Genomic DNA, 15,962 nt, shown 5'->3' with positions numbered 1-15,962 from the left:
GCAGCCGTAAATGCTCTGCTAAGGGCGTCCCGATGCTCCCGTTGTTGTGGGCCGTGACAGCCCGAAACGGCCCACTGCGATTCGCCCACATTCCACTCCATAAATTTGTAAAAAAAAATCACTCTAGAACGTTCAGAGCATGGCTTCACTCTGACTCACGCAACCTCCACTAGCCGCTGAGCCCGCGCCGCCGCGGATTCCAGCGTGGTCCACTCCGAACTCTCCCCCACATGTTGCAACCATGGCGGAGGACATCCCCAACGCCGCCACCGAGGGCAGCCAGCCCGTGCCCCCCCCCCTCGAGGGATCCGCCGATGCCGCCCCGGCGTCTGCCGCGAGCGCCAAAGCCGCGAAGGTGTTGCTCCCGTCGCTCAGCATTTGGCCGTCGTCGCAGCGTCATGGTGCGCCGTCTTGTGCAGACGCTCGCGGCGCTCAGCGTCCTCTCCCAGTGCTACGGCGTCGTCCCAAAGCCCAATGCCGAGCAAGCCACCGCCAAGTCCCCGGCCACCGTCGAGGAGGGGCTACCGCAGTTCCCCACCAAGTAGGTCGTGGTCGCCAGCGATGTCGCGTTCAAGTGTTTCAGGTGTTTTAGACATACGTTTTCAAGTGTTTCATCTGGGTGTTGCCTATGTTTCAATAGCTATACACGCATGTTGCAAGCGTATGTTTCATGTTGCAAGCGTATATTTTAAGTGTTTCAGAAGTATGTTGCAAATGTTTTTATCTGGATGTTTCAAATGTAGATCTTGGTGTTGCACATGTTGCAATAGCTATACACGCATGTTTCAAGCGTTTCAACTATTTTAGATGTATGTTGCAAATGTTTCATTTGGATGTTTCTAAAGTAGATCTGGTGTTGCACATGTTGATATGGCTATACACGCATGTTTCAAGCGCATGTTTTATTTGTTTTAGACGTATGTTGCAAGCGTTTCATTTGGATGTCTCAAAAGTAGATCTCGGGGAAGCACATGCTGCTGCCGCTAGTGCGCCGCCGTGGCTCACCGTGCCGCCATGGGTCACCACGCGCGCCTCCTGGTGCTGTTGCGTGCATGTAGGCGCGTGAAACAGGCTCAGGGTGGTCCCCGCCTCTTGGTGCTTCTGCGTGGGCCCATGCGTCCTCCGGAGCAGGATGGGTGTGTGAGGCGCGGGTGTGGGGAGCTCCGTCTGATGCTAGCGTCCTAGATCCGACGTTCAGGCGCTAGCAAGTACGTTTCTCCAATTCATAATTACTAAATAATCCAACCTCGCTCATCTGGCCAGTCCTGAAAGCGCCGATCGAAACAAACCGCGTACACTGTACACAACGAACTAGCATGGTGTGTGTTGTATCCTGATCGAGCCCCTCACATTTTTATGGCCCGATTCGATGGGATTCTAAAATCTAGATTCTAAATAAAAATAATCTCTGATATTTTTGGAATTTTGTGTCTGTGCCTTAGGATCCTCTAGAATCGTAAGGTGTTTGGATGAGATTTAATGATTTTGAATTTTTTTTCTATTCGGATTCTTAGAATCCGGACCCAAACCGTACTTTAAAGCGGCTGCTACATGTGAACTGGACAGCCGATAGCATCGCCATCGCGCGGCAGGTTGCTCAAGTAGGGCCGAGATAGGCGTCGCTGTCTGGACGTGGAGTGTCCAACAATCCCGGGAGCCTCTTCACTCTTCACGTCTTCAGTGAGCAAGCGTCATCTTCCGCTATCATCACTCGTGCAGAGCAGGCTTCGGCCTGGAAAATGGAAACCCCACAGCACAGGCATGCCTTGTAGCCACCGAACCATACAGATTGTGTCTGTTCAATTTTTGGTGGAATTATTTTATAACCAGCTACAGGTAGTGTGTGTATATATATATATATATATATATATATATATATATATATATATATATATATATATATATATATATATATATATATATATATATATATATATATATACCACACACACACTATTAGTATTGGTTTTGATAAATCGAAGCATACAATAATGTCTCGTGATGACAAAAAGGCTAAAGTTGGCCGGCCGGCTTGCCCAAAAAAGGCACACAAAAACAAAGCAAGTGCAGCTTGGAGTTGGAGCTAGCATCGCATCGCATCCCCTCGAGATCATCAGGCGCAAAAAAAAAAAGGTAGCAAAAGTGGATTGGACGGCCCCAAGGAGACAAGCAAAAGAAGTGAAGTCAAAAAAATCTACTCGAATAAAGATCTCCGACCCCTTTAAGAAAGAGAGGGAGGAACTCGATCGATCTAGAAGCAACAAATAAAGAGAGACAAAAGGAGGAGAGGTACGTAAATCTAGATAAAGAGAGAGAGAGAGAGAGAGAATGGTTAATCAATCTCGACTAACCATTTTCATTAGCGAAAGTGGACAAAAGGTGAAAGGATGGTGCAAACCGCAGAGGGTGGTGGTGCGTGGTAGGACGCTGGCTGGTAGCCATCAGCCACAAGCACACATCGACCTGTCGCTTCCATTCCATCTCGGGGCAGTAGGGCCAAATTAAAAGAGATCCTCCTCGCAAAAAACAGAAAAAAAGAAAAATAAAAGAGATATACTCCATCCGATCAGGAAGGAATGCAACTATAAGGTTCGTGCCGATCAAACTAGTTCAAATTTGATCAAGTTTATAGTAAATAGTATTAATGTTTATGTCGCCTAATAAATTTATTATGACAAGGTATCCTATAACGAATATAATGATACTTATTTTGTATCAAGAATGTTAGTACTTTTTATATAAATTTAGTCAAAGTTTAAATTATTTGGCTTTTCGAAAAGTGATAATTGTAATTTTTTATGGACGGAGGGAGCATGTTGTTTCTATTCGAATAGATGGGACGTGCCTTTGCCGTGAGTTGGACGTTGCAGCGACCATCGTCGTCGTGTCCAACCTGCTTAACCTACCATACGTACGTGCACGGTGCATTAGCAAATAGGAGTGGTGTTTTGTGGCCGCGAAACCTCTTGTTTTGGGTTTTTTATAGGCGTGCATGACCACTAGCTCGATCATGCAGGATACGCTGTTAGTACGTTGTCATGCATTTGCAACTGGCTGGCGGCACCACTCTGCTACTGCAGCATTATTAGCTAGCATGCTGCCACTGACACAACTAGATGTTGACGAAATTATTGAACGGGAACAGCATGTCGTTGTCGACCAGATTAACTCGCATGACAAGCCTGGAGTGGGCCACCATTTGTTGTATGTGCCGTTTGTAGCCCAAGCCCAATGCTGGCCCAGCAGGGCCGTTGGTGTCGGCATGGCCCCAGAAGTCCCAGTTTCTTTCAGAAGCAGCCCTCACCTCCTTACTGCTCAGTGGTCAGTTGGCTGACACATTTGTTTTTTTTTCTTTTCATTTTACCTCTCCAAAATGATTTACAGCTTCACGAAAGAACAAAGCAGGATGCAAGATCAGTATACCCATAGTGCACCTGTACCGTGGTTGTCAAGTTAAAAAGCAACTTGAATTTTGAATAAACTTTGCGTGGCATCAACTTGGATGCCGACCCAACAGAGAGTTGGGGAGTGGATTTGGTAGGTCACCAAAAAATTCCACCTAGTGCTCAACTTGAAACCATACTTGATTCTTTTTTTTCCGGAAGATGAAGCTGTTTCTGACATCTACGGCATGCGACCGCACGCAGCCTGAAAATACATTAGATAAACTATAAGAACTAATTAACAATATCTTGAGCATCTATAATAACACATATATCGCGAGAAAGACTTCAAGCCAGCAAAACAGGTTCACAAACACACACTGCTAACCGTCGTCCTCCCTCTTGTGATGACAGAACAAGCCCCTTGGCCCTTGCCCCTTCTACACCTGAGCATGCTACCTCCTAGCAATAGCAACACACACAACTATCATGCACAGCACTGATCATCTCGCCGCTGATCACTAATACCGATTCTATTGACCTACACGCATCATGAGAAAGACAGTCCGACAACAAACAAGACACATGTTTTAGCTTCCCCGACTCGACCACCTCTTGTTAGTTTCAAATTGCACAACAGAATGTAGTCGTGTTTATGCAATACAAAAGCCCTCTAACAAATTCAGTAATATGCATCTTCCAAATATGAACCCCACCATGACATATCTCAACATTGTTCTCCACCAGGTATCTATAAATCCCGGGACAAAAGGATAACATTGTTCTTCACCAGATATATATTAGTCCTGGCACAAAAGGATTTAGGCTAGTAGGCTCTCAATCCAAAGTTACAAACTCTGATGTTTTAATGCATCAATGCGACATAAAGAAAATTGGTACATAACTCAGAGGATGGTGAACTTGACAGATGATGGGATCTTCGGCACCAAGTCTGTCCACGCAACACCTCTTGCGTAGTAGCACCTCACATGGTCTTCCGCCTCCTCTCTCTTCAAGCATGCCTCTCTGTTCCAGGCCTAGCCAGGTCGAAGATGCCGCCTGTGCATGTCGATGGCCAGTGTCCGGAGCGCCGGCAACCTTTGCAGGAGGAAAAATGTCAGTTCCATCAGCTCTGGCTCCCCGCTGAATCCGTCGATGATGATGCTCTGGAACTTCTTCATCGAGCGACGCTCTGGCCATTGGATCATTAGGCTGTTCGGTGGTGACGCTGGCAGGTTGCTGTAAGTCTCGACACGTAGCTCCTTGACCAAAGGTGTGGCGATGAGGAGGTAAGCCACTGAGCTAATAAGCTCTTTCCATGGGGTCCTGAGGAGCAGTACGATTTGGTTCAGGCCCGCAAACCAACAATTGTGCTGTACACCTTGGAGCTGGGTACAAGTGGCGGCATGCAGAGGCGAAGGAAACTCCAAGAAAAGCTGCTTGAGGTTGGGGAGGGCTCCAGCACTGCCGACGCAGTCAAGTGGGCATTCGTTCGCCATGCAGAACAAGATCCTGAGCTTCAGGATGGCTGGCATGTGGCCGTACTTGATGTTGACTTTGTGACCTTTGTACACCAACTGGATCAGGGTGCTTGATTGTATCGTTATGCTCTTCAAATTACCACATTGACGGACGTCAAGCACACGCAGACGGGCGTGCGACATGTTCACGTGGACAAGCTGCTGGCACTGCTGAAGACAGAGGGTGATGAGCACGCCACAAGTGGATAGGATGTTCGCGACACCGCCATCATCCACTACGACGTAGGTGAGGTCAAGATATGCCAGTTGTGCTAGGCCCTCGAGGTTCCTCTGCGGTGCCACGGTGAGATCAACGCCGTACAGCATTAGCCTTTGCAGATGACCGTCGGCGAACCGCCAGTGGGGGAAGTAGTAAGGTGGCCCTACGTGCTCGCTGCAGTGGTTGTTGGTGAGCAAAAAGCCAAGGTTCGATGTTCTGGCCGCTGCCGCGAACTCCATAACTTGGTCCACCTCGGTGGTGTGGCAACAGCATGTGAGCGGGAGCCCGAAAAATAATCTGTTGACCCCTATGCCGTCGTGGTGGCACAGGACAATTCTCACCACGCCCACGAACCGGTCCGCCTGCTCGCTCCTAGGACCCTTGTCTTTCATGTTGATCTAGCGTAGAGTGAGGATGAAGCTGGGGACGTACTTCCGCAAGTGCCTCCACCTCGTCGAGACACCGCCGGTGACCACGGCATCACGGATCGGCAGCCGGATGATTATCCCTATCAGAATGTCGTCCGACAGGAAACTGATGTGGCCGTGATCCTCTACATGCAGCGCCTTCAATGGTCTGTCGCTATGCTCAAATTGCGGGCATCTTGCCATTTGCCCCCTGTTCGTTTGGGCTAGTTTCGCTGATAAGCCATGGCTAAAAATACTGTTGGTTGATTTGGTGTAAGAGAAAAAAATTGTTCGTTGCCTGAAAAAATACGACTTATAAGCCAAACACGACTGTCGACGAAATATGGTCGGCAGTCTACCTAGGGGTATGCCCAAGGTAGTAGATTATCGGCAGACAGATGCGCAAGCCCCAAACAAGATGGTGACGTAAGACAGATACGAGGTTTTATCCAGGTTCGGCCACCAAGAAGGCGTAATACCTACGTCCTGCGTCTGATTTGTATTGCTGTATGTCAATGAGAGATGTTTTTAGAGGGGTCCCCTGCCCGCCTTATATAGTCTGGGGAGAAGGGTTACAGATCTAGAAACTAATCCTAGTCAGTTACAATTGCCATATGTGGCCGGATAAGGATTCCTGTTCTAACCGACCAGGATCCTGCTTGATCGCCAAATCCGTCTTGATTCCTTGTGCGGGACTCCGATCAGGTTAGCTAGGCCGCACGTCGTCTTTTGGGTGGACTGAACCTGTCGATCCGGGCCAGCCCAAGTTTAGCCGTAAGGGTATAGGGGTTAATACCCCCACAGCTAGTCCCCGAGCATCATGTATTATGCTGCGACACGCCATTTTAACCTTCTCCGACAAGTAAGGCTTGAGTCCTTGATGCCTCTGACCACCGTCATCACCGAAGAAGTAGGTTGTCCAAAGAATGTATGGTGCTCTTAAGAAAAAAGAAAAAGATTTCTGTCCTGAGAAGTGTGCCCACTTGTATTTCTGAAAAGAAATGTAAGTGGTCTTGAAGCATAGCGTCCTTGAACATCAGAAGCGTAGGGGTCGAAAAACAAATACATTCACCGCAAGGTGAAGTGTGCCCACTTAGTCCCCGAGCCTGGTAGTAGGTGACGTAGGCACATGGTGCCAGGGTCTAAAAAGAAATTCCACTGAAGTTAAGAATCCAATTGCCGTACAGGCAAAACAAGATGCACCGGCAGGTGCATCGTACCGACGTAGTCCCTGAGCTTGCTGGAAGGCGAAGTATGAGCCTTGTAGCAAGGTCTAAAGAAATGTCTCTTAACTGTATGTGAGTACCAACCACATGTAGCCAAGGAGAACCATTATTCAAGCAGTGGTTGGGGCAGTCCCCGAGCACATTAATAATCCTTACAATCATTCAAAGCACAGGGGTCGAAAAAACAAACACATTCACCGCAAGGTGAAGTGTGCCCACTTAGTCCCCGAGCCTGGTAGTAGGTGACGTAGGCACGTGGTGCCAGGGTCTAAAAAGAAATTCCGCTGAAGTTAAAAATCCAATTGCCGTACAGGCAAAACAAGATGCACCGGTAGGTGCATCGTACCGACGTAGTCCCCGAGCTTGCTGGAAGGCGAAGTATGAGCCTTGTAGCAAGGTCCTAATAAATGTCTCTCAACTGTATGTGAATACAAATCATATGTAGCCGAGGAGAGCAAACTCCAAGAAGTGGTCGGGAGAGTCCCCGAGCACAGCAGTGGTCATAGCAGTTCCTGAGTACAGTAATGGTCGGAGCAGTTACTGTGGTCGGAGCAGTCCCCGAGCACGGGAGTGGTCTAGGAAGTCCCCGAGCACAACAGTAGTCTGGGCAGTCCCCGAGCACAGTAGTGGTCTGGGCAGTCCCTGAACACAGTAGTGGTCTGGGCAATCCATGATCGCGTGCGCCGCTTGTACTATTATTTGGTGTATTTATTTGTCTCCTTACTCTACCAAGTCCAATCTGACACATCTGATCAAAAAAGCAAACAGGTATAGCACGGCATTCTGCCCTCTTACTCTTTCTGGCAAACTGTCGCTTGGCACCTGTATAGAGGTGCGTCAGTGTGGGCCCTCTCACTTTATCAACGAAGAGGCGCGTACACTGTAAACGAAGGGGCGCGTTTATTGGCATAGATCTCGAGGTGGTGTGAACAACTGTCCGCTGCGCGTGCGCATGTCTCCCAAGAATCTCGGGCGGACGAAACGACGGAACTCTTTGTTATTTATAATGTAGATCTGGCAAGTTACTGACACCGTTCCCCATTATCATTCGCCGCCGCAACCTTCGTCTTCCTCTTGCCGAACCCTATTCATCCGATAATCATCGCCAACCCCCTTGCCACCGCATCCACCCCCTTAGAAAGGACAGACTAATGGCGAAGAGAGACACCCAGAAGAAAGGCGGAGTCATGGCAAAGGAGTGGTGGAAGTCGCGGAGCAATGAGCAGACCATCGAAGACCTCGTCGCCATGGGAGTGCTCCACAACAAGGCACTCACTGGATGGCGCGCGCCGGAAGGAGAAAGCTTCCCCGATCCACAACCAGGTGAGATTGTGGTTTTCAAAGACTTCTTCAAACGGGGTTTTGGGATTCCAGTGCACCCTTTCCTTTAGGGTCTCTGCTTGTATTACGAGATTGGGATTTGCAATCTACATCCCAACTCGATTCTTCTTGTCTTCACCTTCATCCATCTCTGCGAGGCTTATGGTGGCTTCCAGCCCCATTTCGACCTCTTTCACCACCTGTTCTGTCTTCAGAAGAAAGGGAGCAGTGGCTCGAAGATAGCCGGAGGCGTCTACCTGAATCTGCGCGACGGCATGAAGGCCCAATACTTGCACTGCCCCTGGAACACCTCACTAGACGAGTGGTACAAGAAGTGGTTCTACATCCGTGAAGAGCCGAACACCATCACCCTGTGCGACGTGGGGCTGATTCCAGAGAAGAAGAATAGCTGGTCGAAGAAGGACGAGAACTTGGAGCAGATCGCCGAACTGCTCGGGATGATCCCATGGGGAAGGCTTGATGGCCCAAGCATGGTCAGAAACTTCATTAGCCGAAGAATCCAGCCCTGCCAGAAGAGGGTTCATCCTGGCTTCGAGTATCAAGGAGGCGCAGATCCAACGAGGACTAGGAAGGAGCCGCTCGACAAGATGGAAATCAAGGCCAGGATTGGGGAGCTGTTCAACCTGGCCGATCCTAATTATGTCGGGCTGAACGCCATCGAGCACGCCTTCAAGCTGGCTCGACCTCCCCCAAAGGTAAATGATGCCTTCTTTTAACTGTAGAGTCATGTTGTAACAAGAAAGTGACTGTTGTCCCCGTTTTGTGTCTCAGTGTAATGGTCGTGACCGGGAAGCAGTGTTCGTGTCGCCTCCCCCCGGTGTAGAATGGCCGCAAGCTACCAGCCTAGCCGCCCAGACCAGCGCCAGGACCGACAATGTCCACTGGGCGGTACTCGAGACTGTGGAGGACGCAGAGACCAGAGCCACTAGCAAGCGTTCGGCTGCCAGCAAACGACGCCAAGCCATCTTCCCCCTATTGGACGACGAAGCAGAGGATGCGGACATCTTCTGGCTCGTCCCTCGAAAGAGGAGAAGACAAATGGGGTCGATGGAGCAGGGTGGCTCCTCTGTGCCAGCAGTGGTCACATCACCGACCACTGCAACACAGAGGACAAACAAGGGAAACGTCGAGCATCATACCTCGATGCCTGTACCGGAGGTGGAAAGAGTCCCGGTGGAACCTGCCGAGCACGCGGAGCAGGGGCGATCGAGAAGACGCTCCTTCACCACATCATTCCGCAAATCGAAGCTGTAAGTATTTATATGTAAGGTTGTAATTTGCATTGGATACTATTATCTTCTGAAATTGTCTCTGATATGTTAGGTCGGCGTCCTCCGAGAACCCCGACCAGCTAGCTGGGTGTGGCACAACTTCGCCAGCAATGGCGGAACAAACTGCCCAGCAGCCAGTCGTAGAGGAGCCTGTAGTATGAACTCCACCGGGACCTCAGCAGGCGGACGACCAGACGTCAGTCCCCGAGCAGCTGGTCGAGAAGATAGCCGAGCAGAGTACAAGTGCTCTGAGCGCAGACCCTGTTGATGCGGAAACCTTGGCGCCAAGAGACCCGGATCTAGCCGAGGAGCAGCAGCCAAAAGTGGCACAGAGCACTCTTGCCGACGCGACGGCTCGTGGAAAAGCCCTGATGGTCGTGGAGCCTATAGACTCCAGACCAGCGCCGCCTCCCGAGCAGGAGGCTGAAGATGAAGAAGTAGAAGAGGTCCTAGGCCGTCCCTAAGATAGGCGGCAACACGTATATGTGTCGCGCTGGCGGAACGACGAATGGGTTATGCACGAAGAAATCCTAGAGGTCGAGGAGACCCTAAGAGTCGAACGGGTAGCCAAGCGTCTGGTGACAGAAGTCTAGGTATGTTTGGCTTGAATCCTTGACCCTATTATGTAGTCGAACTGTCTAACTTAGCTTGTCTGTATGCAGGACTTGATGAAAACCATGAAATACCGAAATAGGTGCTTCGACCAGATCGAAGGGATCACAGCGACCAATAAAGAACTGGTGGCCGAAGTGGAACGCTTGCGGCGCCAACTTGAAGCCGCCGACTAGGAGAGGACAGAGCGAGAAGCACAGAACAAAAACCTGGTCGGCCAGCTCAATAACAAAGAGCAGGAGAAAACAAGTAAGTTTTCACCTTATCATAGCAATTGCAGGACTTGTGTTATTGTATTCTTGGCAGTAACAGCTGTAATGCAGGTTTAGAAGCTGAAGTGACCCGCCTCCAAGGGGAAAATAGCCGTGTGACCGTGAAGTGTGGTCGCCTGAAGGAGGACAACGTGAAACTAGCACGCAGCCAGTCTGAACTCCAAGACCACACCACCAAAATGAAGGAGGACCTGAAAAGTAAGTATTCTAGATCACCTTTCTCATTCTGTCGCCCACCTTGCCTTGTCGTGTCATCACATTTGATGTCTTGTACTGTGTTCAGTTTTGAAGGTCAATGCCAAGAGGCACCTAGAGGCCGTGATCAAAGAGTGTGATGACTGGAAAGCATGATGCCTCAAGGCCACCGAGGAGCGGGACACGTGGAACAAGCGGTGCCAAGAAATGGCTACTAGCATTGTGCCCATCCTTGACCTTATCGACCCGGCGCTCACAGAGGAAGAGCTAAGGACGCCCCAGCTCGGACTGGTCGAGAGATGTAGACAAGCATGGGGATGGTTCCAAGAGTTTGTGAAGGAGGCGGGTGAGTACACGGGTGCCCATGTGCTAAGCATGGCGCGTGCCCACTACCCCCTGATCGATCTCAAGCGTCTGGAGGCTGGGTACCCGAAGGAGGTAGACCCAGACAAGGCGGAGGAGCTTCGGACGGCCTAGCTGGACTTGTCGTCAAAGATAATTGGTGATATTAACCTGTGTAGAGGTGGGACAGCACCTGTACAGGGTATGCCATCGACAAGTCAGCTGGAAATGCCATCAGCTGCAAGCCAACCAACGAAGCCTGCGGTCTCGACCAGCCAGGCACCGGCGGGGCCATCCCCTTCAGCTCGACAAGCGCAAGAGTCCCTGAGACTCGAGTAGGGTATCAGAGGCGGCGAGCAGTAAATGCCATGCGCCTCGACCAGCCAATATAATTCGGAGTGACATATTAGAGTGGTCGGAGAAATCATAATTGCTTTATTGAAGTAAATCGAAAATACAAGTAGAGTACATATCTCAGTAGTTAAGCATAGAAACGTCTAAGCTTGTTGATGTGCCATGAGTTTGGTACATCCGTGCTGTCTAGGTGAGCTAACCTATAAGACGTTGGATGTGTGACTTCCTTGATCATGAAGGGTCCCTCCCATGGGGTTGCAAGTTTGTGGACACCAGCCTGGTTCGTCTTCCACTTCAGGACTAAGTCTCCAACCACAAAGAAACGCTCTTTAACATTCTTGTTGTAGTACCTGCGCAAAACAGCAAGATATTTGGCCGTGCGTACACAAGAATCGAGCCTTTTCTCTTTTACGCTGTTCACTTCTAGCTCCCATACTTCATTGACCTTGCCTTCATCGAAGTTCTCTACTCGTGCTGATCGGAAAGCTATATCCATTGGGAGAACTGCCTCAGCACCGTAAACCATAAAGTATGGTGAGACGTCGGTGTTACGACTGGGCTGAGTTCGGAGGCCCCAGACCATGGCTGGTAACTCCTTAAGCCATCTTCCGGGAGCTTTGTCATTTTCTCTGTACATCCTCTTCTTCAATGCGTCCAAGATCATGCCATTTGCCCGCTCGACTTGTCCATTAGCTCTAGGGTACGCCACCGAGACGTATTTTACTACTATGCTCCTTTCATCGCAGAAGTCCCAAAAAGCGTTCCCGGTGAACTGAGTACCTAGATCGGTTATGATGCTGTTGGGTATGCCGAAATGGTGAATGACCTAGTCGAGGAAAGTAACAGCCTTTTCTGAAGATGCCTGTACCAAAGGTATGTATTATATCCACTTAGAAAATTTGTCAATCAGCACGAAGACGCATGTAAATTTCCCAGGAGCAGGTTTGAAAGGCCCGATCATATCCAGTCCCCAGCATGCGAAGGGCCAAGAGGCTGGAATCATCTGGATCTCATGTGCTAGCACGTGGATTCTCTTAGCGAAGAACTGACAACCCTCACAGTGGCGGACTAGCTTCTCTACGTCGACTACCGCTGACGGCCAATAAAACCCTGCTCGGAAAGCCTTACCGACCAGTGTCCTTGAGGCCGCGTGGTTACCACAGGAGCCAGAGTGGATTTGGTCCAGGAGATGCTCGCCTTCTTCCTAGGTTATACATTTCATCAAGATTTCTTCCTTTGCGTTTTTGCGCCATAACTTGCCATCGACGAGCAGATACTGCTTACTGCGACGCATCAGGCGCTCATTTTCTATCCGATCAGTATAACCGCTGCCATCTGTTAAGTACTTGATGAAAGGTACTCTCCAGTCAGGCTCATGAGTGGTCGGAGGCGGCTCGGTTGTGCTCGGCGCCGGAACCGTAGCCACCAATTGCTGGTCCGGAGCTTTGTCGACCGCGGAATCTTCCTCTTCGATGGAAGGCGTGAGCAGGTCTTGGACGAATACGCCATGTGGGATTTGGGCTCGGGATGATCCTAACTTTGACAGCGCATCCGCTGCTTGGTTCTTGTCCCGGACCACGTGTATGTACTCGATGTCATAGAACCTGCCTTCCAGCTTTCTTATCGATTTGCAGTATGCGTCCATCTTTTCGCTGGTCGTATCCCAGTCCTTGTTGAGTTGGTTGATGACCAGAGCTGAGTCTTCATAGACATAGAGACGTTTAACACCGAGCTTGATGGCGATGCGTAAACCATGCAGGCATGCTTCATACTCGGCGGCGTTATTAGATGCTGGGAAATAAATCCTGAGGACATACCGGAGCTGCTCCTTGGATGGTGACACAAAAAGAACTCCTGCTCCCGCACCATCAATGTTGAGAGAGCCGTCGAAGTACATCATCCAATATTCGTCGAATCCCGGAGAGGCAGGCGTACTTAAGTCTGTCCACTCGACGATGAAATCGACGAGTGCCTGAGACTTGATTGTAGTACGGCTTGCAAATTCTAAGGAGAAGGGGCATAGCTCCATTGCCCATTTGACGATGCACCCGTTCACATCCTTATTGCGAATGATGACCCCCAAAGGGTACTCGGTCATGACCACCACATGATATCCATCGAAGTAATGTCTCAACTTTCGGGATGTTATCAGTATGGAGTAGAGCAGTTTCTGAATCTGTGGGTACCTGGTCTTGGATTCGTTGAGGACCTCACTGATGAAATAAATTGGCCACTGTACCTTATAGGCGTGGCCCGGCTCGTCGTGCTCGACCACCATGGCAGTGGAGACCACCCGATTGGTTGCCACAATGTAAAGTAGGAGAGTTTCGTCTTCTCTGGGAGCAGTAAGGACCGGAGGTGATGTGAGGTATTGTTTTAGCTGTGTGAAGGCAGCGTCTGCTTCCCCTGACCACTCAAACTTCTCGGATGCTTTGAGCAGTTTGAAGAACGGTAGTCCTTTTTCTCCTAATCTTGATATGAAACGGCTTAGAGCAGCCATGCAGCCGGTAAGCTTCTAGACATCCTTCACCTTTTTTGGGGGCTTCATGTCTAAGACAGCTTTAACTTTCTCCGGGTTAGGGCGTATGCCGTCGTAACTGACGACGTTGCTGAGCAGTATGCTAGAAGGAACACCAAAGATGCACTTCTTTGGGTTTAATTTCCATTGGAACATATTGAGGGCTGTGAAGGTGCGTTCCAGGTTGTCAATAAGGGTATGTGCTTCCTTGGTTTTGACAACTACATCGTCGACATAAGCCTCGACGAGGCTATCTTTTATTTCATTGTTGAGGCAGGCTTGTATAGCGCGTTGGTAGGTAGCCCCGACGTTCTTGAGTCCAAACGACATAGTCGTATAGCAGTAGGTGCCGAAAGGCATGATAAAAGATGTCTTGATCTGATTATCCTTTTTGAGAGCGATCTGGTGATAACCAGAGTAGCAATCGAGAAAGGAAAGCAGCTCGCAACCGGTAGTTGAATCTACGACCTCGTCTATGCGAGGTAAGCCGAAGGGGTCCTTAGGGCAGTGTTTGTTGAGATCAGTGTAATCAACGCACATTCTCCATTCATTATTCTTTTTGCGTACAAGAACCAGGTTGGCTAACCACTCCGGATGATACACTTCTTTGATAAATCCGGCTGCCAAAAGCCATGTAACTTCTACCCTAATCACCTCCTTTTTGTCGCGAGTGAACCGTCGTAGCTTCTGCTTGATTGGTTTGGCCTTGCTGCTGACATTTAAGGAGAGCTCGATCAAGTTCCGAGGTACACCGGGCATGTCGGAAGGTTTCCATGCAAACACATCCACGTTGCTCCTCAAGAACCTGACGAGCGTGTCTTCCTATTTGGGATCCAGGTTGGCCCCGATGAGAGCCGTTTTGCTGGGATCGCCATCGACCAGCTAGATCGCCTTGTGCTCCTTGGACCTGATGTTCTTGCATGGAGCCTCGAGCTCTGGGATCTCCAGGTGGTCGGCTGAGGTCTTCTTAGCGTCGAGCATGGTTTCGGCCATGCGGATAGAGAGGTCGTGGGCCTCTGCTATTTTGAAGCTATCGTCCTCGCAGGTATAAGCTGCGTATACGTTGCCCCTGAGGGTTAAAACTCCTTTCTCAGTAGGCATCTTGAGCACTAGATACCTGTAATGAGGTATGGCCATGAACTTGGTGAGCGACGGTTGACCAAGAATAGCATGGTAGGTGCCATCGAAGTCAGCGACCACGAAGTTAACGTAGTCGGTGCGGAAGTGGTCCGGAGTCCCAAATTGCACATGTAGCGTGATCTGACCGAGAGGTGTAGAGCTCTGTCCGGGGAGAACGCCCTAGAACTACGCCTCGTACGGCTTCAGGTCCGCCTAGGCTATTTTCAGGGCGGGCAGACTGTTTTTGAACAGTATATCAATGGAGCTGCCGCCGTCGATCAGTACCCTATCGAACTGAACCTTGTTGATACAAGGGTCGAGGACCAGGGGAAAATGCCCTGGCTCAGGTATGGTGGCCCATTGGTCCTTCCTACTAAAGTAGATTTCACGGTGAGACCACGGAGGGAGCCGCGGATCGGTGAGAAGGTTGTCGGTGTTTGCCACGTTCAAACAAGCGCGGGCAAGCAGCTTGCGTTCTCGTTTGGTCTCGATGGACACCTTGCCGCCGATGATGGTGTGCACGCGATCGGTTGGCTTGACGTATTTATGACGAGGGTCTGCATCGTCGTCGTCGTTATCTTCGTTGCGCTGTTCCCCTACGTCGTTAGGCTTGTCGGACGTATCCAGAGCCTGTTGACGCGTGTAGATAGTCTTGAGGACGCGGCAATTCTCCATGGTATGGTTTGACTTAGGATGGAGCTGGCAGGACCCCTTCAATGCTTTGGCATAGTCGTCTTCGTAGTTACGACGTCCACTGCCCTTTTTCATGGTATTAACCTCGCCGTCGTCTTCCCAAGCACGCTTGCTCCTGTAATCGTCACGACGGTTGCGCCGCTGATTACGTTGGTCACGGTGGTCGCGAGAGTCATTGCGCCGGTTGCGGCGGTCAAAATTGTCGTTCCAACCACGATCGCCGCGGTAATCGTCGCGGTGTGGAGGGTGGTCGAAGCGTGGAACCCTTGCTGCTTCTTCAACAATTATCTTTTTAGCATCGTCGGCATCCGCATATTTCTTAGCGGTGGCCAAGAGCGCTATAACTGATTCAGGTCTCTTCTGGAGGAGCTTGTCTCTTTGGGCGTCGTGGAAGCGGAGGCCAGTGACGAAGGCCTCGATTGCCTCATTGTCGGAGATTGATGGGACCTTGATGCGCATCTCCGAGAAACGCCGGACATACTCACGTAG

The 15,962-nt window shown here is 50.1% G+C and overlaps 1 pseudogene; it reads right to left on the bottom strand.

Annotated features, from left to right (window-relative positions):
- Positions 1–4,288: 4,288 nt before the first annotated feature.
- On the bottom strand, positions 4,289–5,734 carry LOC136547624 (putative FBD-associated F-box protein At5g56390; annotated as a pseudogene).
- Between the last annotated feature and the right edge of the window lie 10,228 nt (positions 5,735–15,962).

Source organism: Miscanthus floridulus, chromosome 3, assembly GCF_019320115.1.
Source record: "Miscanthus floridulus cultivar M001 chromosome 3, ASM1932011v1, whole genome shotgun sequence".
NCBI lineage: Eukaryota > Viridiplantae > Streptophyta > Magnoliopsida > Poales > Poaceae > Miscanthus > Miscanthus floridulus.
The sequence above is the reverse complement of the archived record's forward strand: the minus strand, read 5'-3'. Positions and strand labels throughout refer to the sequence as shown.